Below are 7,926 nucleotides of genomic sequence, written 5' to 3'. Positions count from 1 at the left end.
GCTTCACTTCAACCCCTGGTAAGACATATGGTCCCCCAAACACTTCCAAGAGTGAACACTACACATAATAAATAACTACACATAATAAATAAGCCCCCAGCAATGCTAAACCAAGCAAATTGTTTTTAAAATAATATCTTTATTTAAACATCATGATTACAAACATGATTGTAGTTGGGTTTCAGTTATCAAAAGAACACCCCAGCCCCTTCACTAGAGCAACCTTCCCATCACCAATGCCCCCATCTGCACCCTCCCCAACTGGCCAACTGTAATCAAGACAGGCTTTCTACACCCCTCACTCACTGACATTGTTATGATAGTTCTCAGTGTAGTTAGTTCTCTAACTGCACTCACCACTCTTTGTGATGAGCTTCATATATTGAGTTGGTCCTTCCAGCCTTCATCTTTGGGAAATATATTAATGTCTTTTATTTTTCTTAAAACCCATAGATGAGGGGCCGGGCGGTGGCGCTAAAGGTAAGGTGCCTGCCTTGCCTGTGCTAGCCTTGGACGGACCACGGTTCGATCCCCCCATGTCCCATATGGTCCCCCAAGCCAGGAGCAACTTCTGAGCACATAGCCAGGAGTAACCCCTGAGCATCACCGGGTGTGGCCCCCCCAAAAAAAAAAAACCCATAGATGAATGAAACTATTCTGTGTCTCTGTCTCTCCCTCTGATTGATTTCTCGCATCATAATAGATTCCATGTACATCCATGTATAGGAAAATTTTATGACTTCATCTCTCCTGACAGTTGCATAATATTCTGTTGTATAAATGTACCACAGTTTCTTTAGCCATTGATAGGTTGAAGGATATTTGGGTTGTTTCCAGAATTTGGCTATTGTAAATAGTACAGACATGAATATAGGGGCGAGGAAAAGATTTTTGTATTGCATTTTGAGTTCCTAGGGTATATCACTAGGAGTGGTATAGCTGGATCATATGGGAGCTTAATTTCCAGGGGCTTTTTGGACTAAACGGCATTCCCACCAGCAGAGAGTTACTTTCTCCCCACATCTCTGCCAGCATTAATTGTTCTTGTTCTTTTTGATGTGTGCCAGTCTCTGTGGTGTGAGATGGTTCCTCATTGTTGTTTTGATTTGAAGCTCCCTGATAATTAATTATGTGAAGCATTTTTTATGTCCCTTTTGGCCATTTGTATTTCTTCTTTGAGAAATTGTTCATTTATTCTCCCCATTTTTGATGGGGATAGATGATTTTATCTTGTTAAGTTCTGTCAGTAACTTGTATATCTTAGATATTAGCCCCTTAAGTGATGGGTGTTGGGTGAATAACTTCTCTCATTCTGTGGGTAGCTTTTGTATCCTTTGAGGTAGAGAAGCTTCTCTGCTTAATATAGCTCCATTTGTATATCTGTTTTTTGACTTGTTTGGAGAGTGCTATTTCTTCCTTGAAGATGTCTTTAGTTTCAATGTCATGGAGTTTTTTACCTGCATATTGTTCTGTATACCTTATGGTTTCAGGTCTGATATCAAGGTCTTTACTTTATTTGCATTTGACCTTTTTGCAGGGTATTAGATGGAGATGAGTATATTTTTATGTAAGTGGCTGACCAGTTGTTCCCATACCACTTGTTGAAGAGGCTTTCCTTGCTCTATTTTGCATTTATTTTTCCTTTAACAAAGATTAATTGATTGTATATCTGGGGAGCATTCTCTGAATACTCTAGTCTATCCCACTGATCTGAGGACTTGTTTTTATTCCAATACCATGCTGTTTTAATGACTATAGCTTTGTAATACAGTTTAAAGTTGGGGAAAGTGATACTTTCCATATTTCTTTTCCCAAGGGATGCTCTAGCTATCACGGGTGTTTATTGTTCTAGTTGAATTTCAGGAGTGTTTGATCCAATTCTTTGAAGAATGTCATGAGAATCCTTAGAAGGATTGCATTAAATCTGTATAATGCTTTGGAGAGTATTACCATGTTAATCCTGCCAATCCATGAGTAGGGTATGTTTCTCCATTTCCATGTGTCCTCTTTTATTTCTTGAAGCAGTGTTTTATAGTTTTATTTAATATAAGTCCTTCACATCTTTAATTAAGTTGACTTCAAGATATTTGAGTTTGTGGGGCACTAATGTGAATAGGATTATGTTTTTGATGTCCATTTTTTCTCTATCATTATTGGTGTATAAGAAGGCCATTGATTTTTGCTTGTCAATGTAGGGTACCACTTTGCTCTATGAATTTATTGTTTCTAGAAACTTTTGCTAAAGTCTTTTGGGTTTTTAATATATTATCATGTCATCTGCAAACAGTGAGAGCTTGACTTATTCCTTTACTATCTGAATAACCTTGAAATATTTTTCTTGCCTAGTCACTGTGGCAAGAACTTCCAGCACTATGTTGAATAGGAGTGGTGAAAGAGGGTAGCCTTGCCTTTTACCAGAAAGGCTTTTAGTTTATCTCCATTGATAATAACATTTGCCATTGGCTTGTAGTAGATGGCCTTGACTATACTGAGAAAAGTTCCTTTTATTCCTATCTTTATGAGGGTATTTTTTAAATCAAGAATGGGTGTTGTGGGGCCGGAGAGGTGGCGCTAGAGGTAAGGTGCCTGCCTTGCAAGCTCTAGTCAAGAGAGGACCGCAGTTCGATCCCCAGCATCCCATATGATCTCCCAAGCCAGGGGCGATTTCTGAGCACTTAGCCAGGAGTAACCCCTGAGCATCAAATGGGTGTGGCCCCAAAAAAAAACAAACAAACAAACAAAAAAAGAATGCATGTTGGATCTTATCAAATGCTTTCTCTTCATCTATTGGTATGATCATATGGTTTTTATTTTTGCTGTTGTTGTTGATATGGTGTATTATATTTATTTATTTTGTATGTTAAACCATCCTTGCATTCCTGGAATGTATTCTACTAGGAAGGAAGGAAGGAAGGAAGGAAGGAAGGAAGGAAGGAAGGAAGGAAGGAAGGACGGAAGGAAGGAAGGAAGGAAGGAAGGACGGACGGAAGGAAGGAAGGAAGGAAGGAAGGACGGAAGGAAGAAGAGAAGAAAGAAGGAAAGAGGAAAGGAAGGAGGGATGAAGTAAGTAAGGGAGGGAGGGAAGAAGGAAAAAAGGAAAAAAAGGAAGGAAGAAAGAAGGAAAGACGAAGGGAAGGAAGGAGAGAGGGAAGGAGGGAAGGCGTGAAGGAAAGAAGGAAGGAAGACTGAGGAAGGATGGAGGGAAGGAAGAATGCAAAGAGAAAACAAAGGAGTGAAGTAAGAAAAGAAGGAAGATAGGAAGGAGGGAGGAAGATAGGGAAAGTCGGAGGGAAGGAAGAAAGAAAGGGAGGGAGGGATAAAAAGAGGGAGGGAAAGAAATTAAAAAGGAAGGAAAGAGGGAGGGAAGGAAAGAGGGAAAGAAGGAAGGAAAGGAGGGAGAGGGGGAGGGAAGAAAAGAGGGAAAGAAGGAAGGAAAGGAGGGAGGGAGGGAGGGAAGGAAAGAGGGAAAGAAGGAAGGGAAGGAAGGGAATATAGAAAAGATAGAATGAAGGAGGAAAGGAAAAAAAGAAGAAAGGAAGTAAAAAGGAAGGAAGAAGGGAGGAAGTTAGGAAGAAAGAAAGGAGGGAAGAAGAAAAGGAAAGAAGGCAAAATAGAGGGAGGGAAGGAAGGAACAATGAAAGGAAGGAGGGGAGAAGGAAGGAAGGAGGGAGGGAAGAAAAGGAAGGAAAAAAGAAAGGGAGGGAAGGAAGGAAAGAGGGAAGGGAGGTAGGAAGAAAGGAGGGAAGGGAGGAAAGTGGGAAGGAAGGAGGGAGTGAAGGAAGAAGGGAAGGAGGGAAAGAAGGAAGGGAACGAAAGAGGCAAGGAAGGAAAAAGGAAAGAAGGAGGGAAAGAGGGAAGGAAGGAAGGAAGGAAGGAAGGAAGGAAGGAAGGAAGGAAGGAAGGAAGGAAAGGAAGTAAGAAGGGAATGGGGAAGAAAGGAAGGATGGAAGGAAGGAGGGAAAGAGGTAAGAAAGGATGAAAAGATAGAAGGAAGGAAGGAAGGAACAAAGGAAGGAAGAAGGGAGGGAGTTAGAAAGAAAGGAAGGAGGGAGGGAAGGAATGAAGAAAGAAAGGTGGGAGGGAGGAAAGGAAGGAAGGAAAAGGGAGGGAGGAAAGGAAGAAAGGAGGGGAGAAGGAAGGAGGGAGGGAAGGAAAAAAGGAAGAAAGGAGGGAGCTTGGAAAGAAGAAAGGAGGGAGGGAAGGAAAGAAGAAAGGAGGGAGGGATGAAAGAAAAGAAGGAAAGGGAGGGAGAGAAGAAAGGAAGGAGAAAAGGGAGGAAGGAAGAAAGGAGGGAGGAAGAAAAGGAAAGAAGGAAAGAGAGAGGAAAGAAAAGAAGAAAGAAGGAGAAAAGGGAGGAAGGAAGAAAAGAGGGAGGAAAGGAGGGAGGGAGGGAAAGAAGTAAGAGAAGGAAAGAGAAAAGGAAGGAAAGAAGTAAGGAGGAAAAGAGGGAAGAAAGAAAGGATGGAAGGAAGGAAGGAGGAAAAGAGGTAAGGAAGGAAGGATGGAAAGATAGAAGGAAGAAAGAAAGGAAAGGGAGAGAGGAAAGAATGGAAGAAAGGAAGGAGAAAAGGGAGGAAGGAAGAAAAGAGGGAGGGAAGGAAGGAGGGAAAGAAGGAAAAGGGAAGGAGGGCAGGAGCAAAGGAAGGAAAGAAGTAAGGAGGTAAAGAGGGAAGAAAGAAAAAATGGAAGGGTGGAAGGAAGGAGGGAAAGAGGTAAGGAAGAAAGGATGGAAGAATAGAAGGAAGAAAGGAAGGAAGGAAGGAAGGAAGGAAGGAAGGAAGGAAGGAAGAAAAGGAAAGAGAGAAAAAGGAAGAGAGGGAGGGAGGATGGTAGGGAGGAAGAAACAATGGAAGGAGAGAGGAAGGGAGAGAGGGAGAAAGGAAGGATGAAAGGAAGGAAGGGAAAACTGGAAGAATAAAAGGCACAAAAAAGTGAAGGAAACATATAGCTATGGGGAAGCAACAAGAATAACATTCACTAAGAAGAAAAAATACAAGAAAATAGAAAAGAGTTATTGAAAAAAATTGTAGCCCCTAAATGTCCCACTTTGGGGATTAATTTTGTAAAATTCAAAGAATTTCACACTCAATAAACTCAAATAGAAAAGCAACAAAATACATCTTCTATCTATTAAAATTGTAAAAGCTAAAGACAAAATTTTGAAATCATGAAGAATAGAGCTAAACCACACATTTATAGCAGAAGTATCGATGAAGTGATACAGGTCAGAAGGGTATGATAGTCAGCTTATTAAATAAAATAGTAATGTAAATATGTATACTCTCTCCATCTAAGCTATTAATTACATTAACAGCGTAATTTAAACTTTATGGACAAACAACTAAAGAAATTTATGGCTACTTGACTAAGATGAAAGCAAACTACATGGTCTTCTGTTCACAGCAAAGAAAATCTATGTCTTTGCTAGCAGTAAGATAATAAAAAAAATGTATTTAGAAACAAAATATGGATAATAAAGAGGCAATGATGGGATCTCTTTCAATGAATTTAGACTTTGAGCCAGAGATATAGCAACTAATTCAATAGCTTTTCCTCAGTCAGTCTAGGTCTGATTCTCAGCACATATATAATCTTCCAATCATATCAGGAGTGAACTCTGAACACAAATGAGTATGCCACCACCTAGACACTCCCCTCAAAAGTAATGAATGTTAGTTCACCAACTTTGAGCTTAATAGGGCTAAAATCCCAGAATCCCCAATTAAACTTCATAATAATTTCAAGGAAATTATATTTAGAATACAAGCAAGAAAGAGCAAATGAATTACATTAAGTGAAGCTGAAACGGAGTAAAATTCTTTATGTTATACCTGAGTCCATATAATACTTAGTGAGGCACAGATGTGGAACTTTCCATGATATTCATTTAAATGAAGAGTCTCTTCCCTACAGAAGACAAAAGATGATCAATACTCATAAAAAGTGTATATCATTATCACCAAATTATTCAGAAATAAAAATCAAAATAACTGAGTATTTCATACTATAGACTCGCAGGGGTTCTCAAACTTTTTAAACAGGGGGCCAGTTCACTGTCCCTCAGACCATTGGAGGGTCTGACTATAGTAAAAAAAAAAAAAACTTATGAACAAATTCTTATGGACACTGCATATATCTTATTTTGCAATGAAGAAACAAAACAGATACAAATACAATATGTGGCCCATGGGCCATAGTTTGAGGACCACTGCATAAAGGATGGTCAGATCAAAGAGGAAAAAGAAAAAAATAGTGTTGGGGGAAAAGCAATAATAAAGAAACCCTCTACTAATGGCTTATAATCTGATTCAATTTCAGTAAAAAACAGTATGGAAAATTCTATAAAGAACAAAAAAAAACAGAGCAACTTCTACATCTTTTGTGTTTCTGCAAAACACAAAATGACTATTTCAAAAATACATATGTATAATTATTTGCATTCTTATTTTACTTACAATTTACAAAAACTGGAAACAACCTAAGTGCCTAACAACAGATAAGTGAAAAATTGTAATATATGTACACAATGGCTCACTAATCAGTATGGATTTTTTTTTTTTTGACCTCTGCTCTTCTCTGTAAAGTTGCTGTAAACCACCACACACAGAACAGCTCCAGAGGGTAAAATAGAATAAAACATCTCCTGAGGGCACATCATGAGAGGTAGGCTGTCTCCATCCACAAAGGGCAGAGATTGATTTTTGCCATGCGCTTTAGCACGTAGGAGACAATTTGAACTTTTGCCTCTGCTCTGTTCTGTGAAGCTGCTGTAAATTACCCCACCCAGAACAGCTCCAGAGTACAGGACAGCAGAGAACATCTCCTGAGGGCAAGAAATCAGAGGTAGAGCTGTCTCCACCCAAGAAGGGCAAAGCCAGAGGATCTGGGCCACTCCCTTTCTCTTTGCAGCCTTGAACATCTCTTAGCAAATGAACCCCAGCGCAATATGTAGAAAAACCACACTTCAAGCATGCAATGAGGAAACAATGCAGGCTTCCACCATGCATAGAGAATGAAGATGGCAGTCCTGGCTACGTGAAAAGTGCCAACCACCTATTTAGCCTCTCAGATAAGGAGTTTAGAGAAGAAATACAGAGGATGTTCATAGAATTCAAAGAAAGCATGGATCGAACTGAACGAACCACAAATAAGAAACAAGAGGATATGAAAATAGAAATGAGAAGACTTCAAACTGAAATAACAAGACTGAAAAACTTGGTAGGCAAAGTGAAAACCTCATTGGAAAGCCTCTCCAACAGAGTAACAGCAGCTGAGGACTGAGTCAGTGAGCTGGATGATGAGATGCATAACAACCCCATATAACAGAAGAGATTGGAAAAGAGCCTTAAAGCAAATGATCAGACAATAGAGTACTACTCAGTATAATAAAAGATAAATGTTATATATATATATGATTTGTATACATACATATGTACATGTATGTATGTTATGTTACATGTATATATGAGTGTATGTATTTTACTAGTTACATGGACCTAAATAGTGGATGCTATGTTAAATAAAATTAGTCATTAGTTAAAAGAAAAATAATAGGTAATTTCACTCTATAGGTGTACTATACAAAAAAAAAAGCATGGGTAAAAATATTGTTTAATAAAAACAGCCTCTATCTTTTACAAAAGAACGGATACTTAATAGTGCAGATGATGGGGTACTAGAGAGTAAGGGTGGTAAAAGCACAGAGGAAACATGACAAAAGGCTGAGACAGTAATAGTGGCAGATAACAGCACTTCAGTGATGACTTTAGTGGTTAAATTAATATTTTATGTCCAAAACAAAAATGTTAATTATTATAAAATAATATAAATAACTTATTATTGTAAGTTATTACAATTATTATATTATATATAATATAGCTATATATTATTATATTATAATAATTGTAATTATTGTTAATTATGTTA

The sequence above is a fragment of the Suncus etruscus genome, chromosome 5 (genome assembly GCF_024139225.1).
Source record: "Suncus etruscus isolate mSunEtr1 chromosome 5, mSunEtr1.pri.cur, whole genome shotgun sequence".
NCBI classification, from domain to species: Eukaryota; Metazoa; Chordata; class Mammalia; order Eulipotyphla; family Soricidae; genus Suncus; species Suncus etruscus.
The sequence above is the reverse complement of the archived record's forward strand: the minus strand, read 5'-3'. Positions refer to the sequence as shown.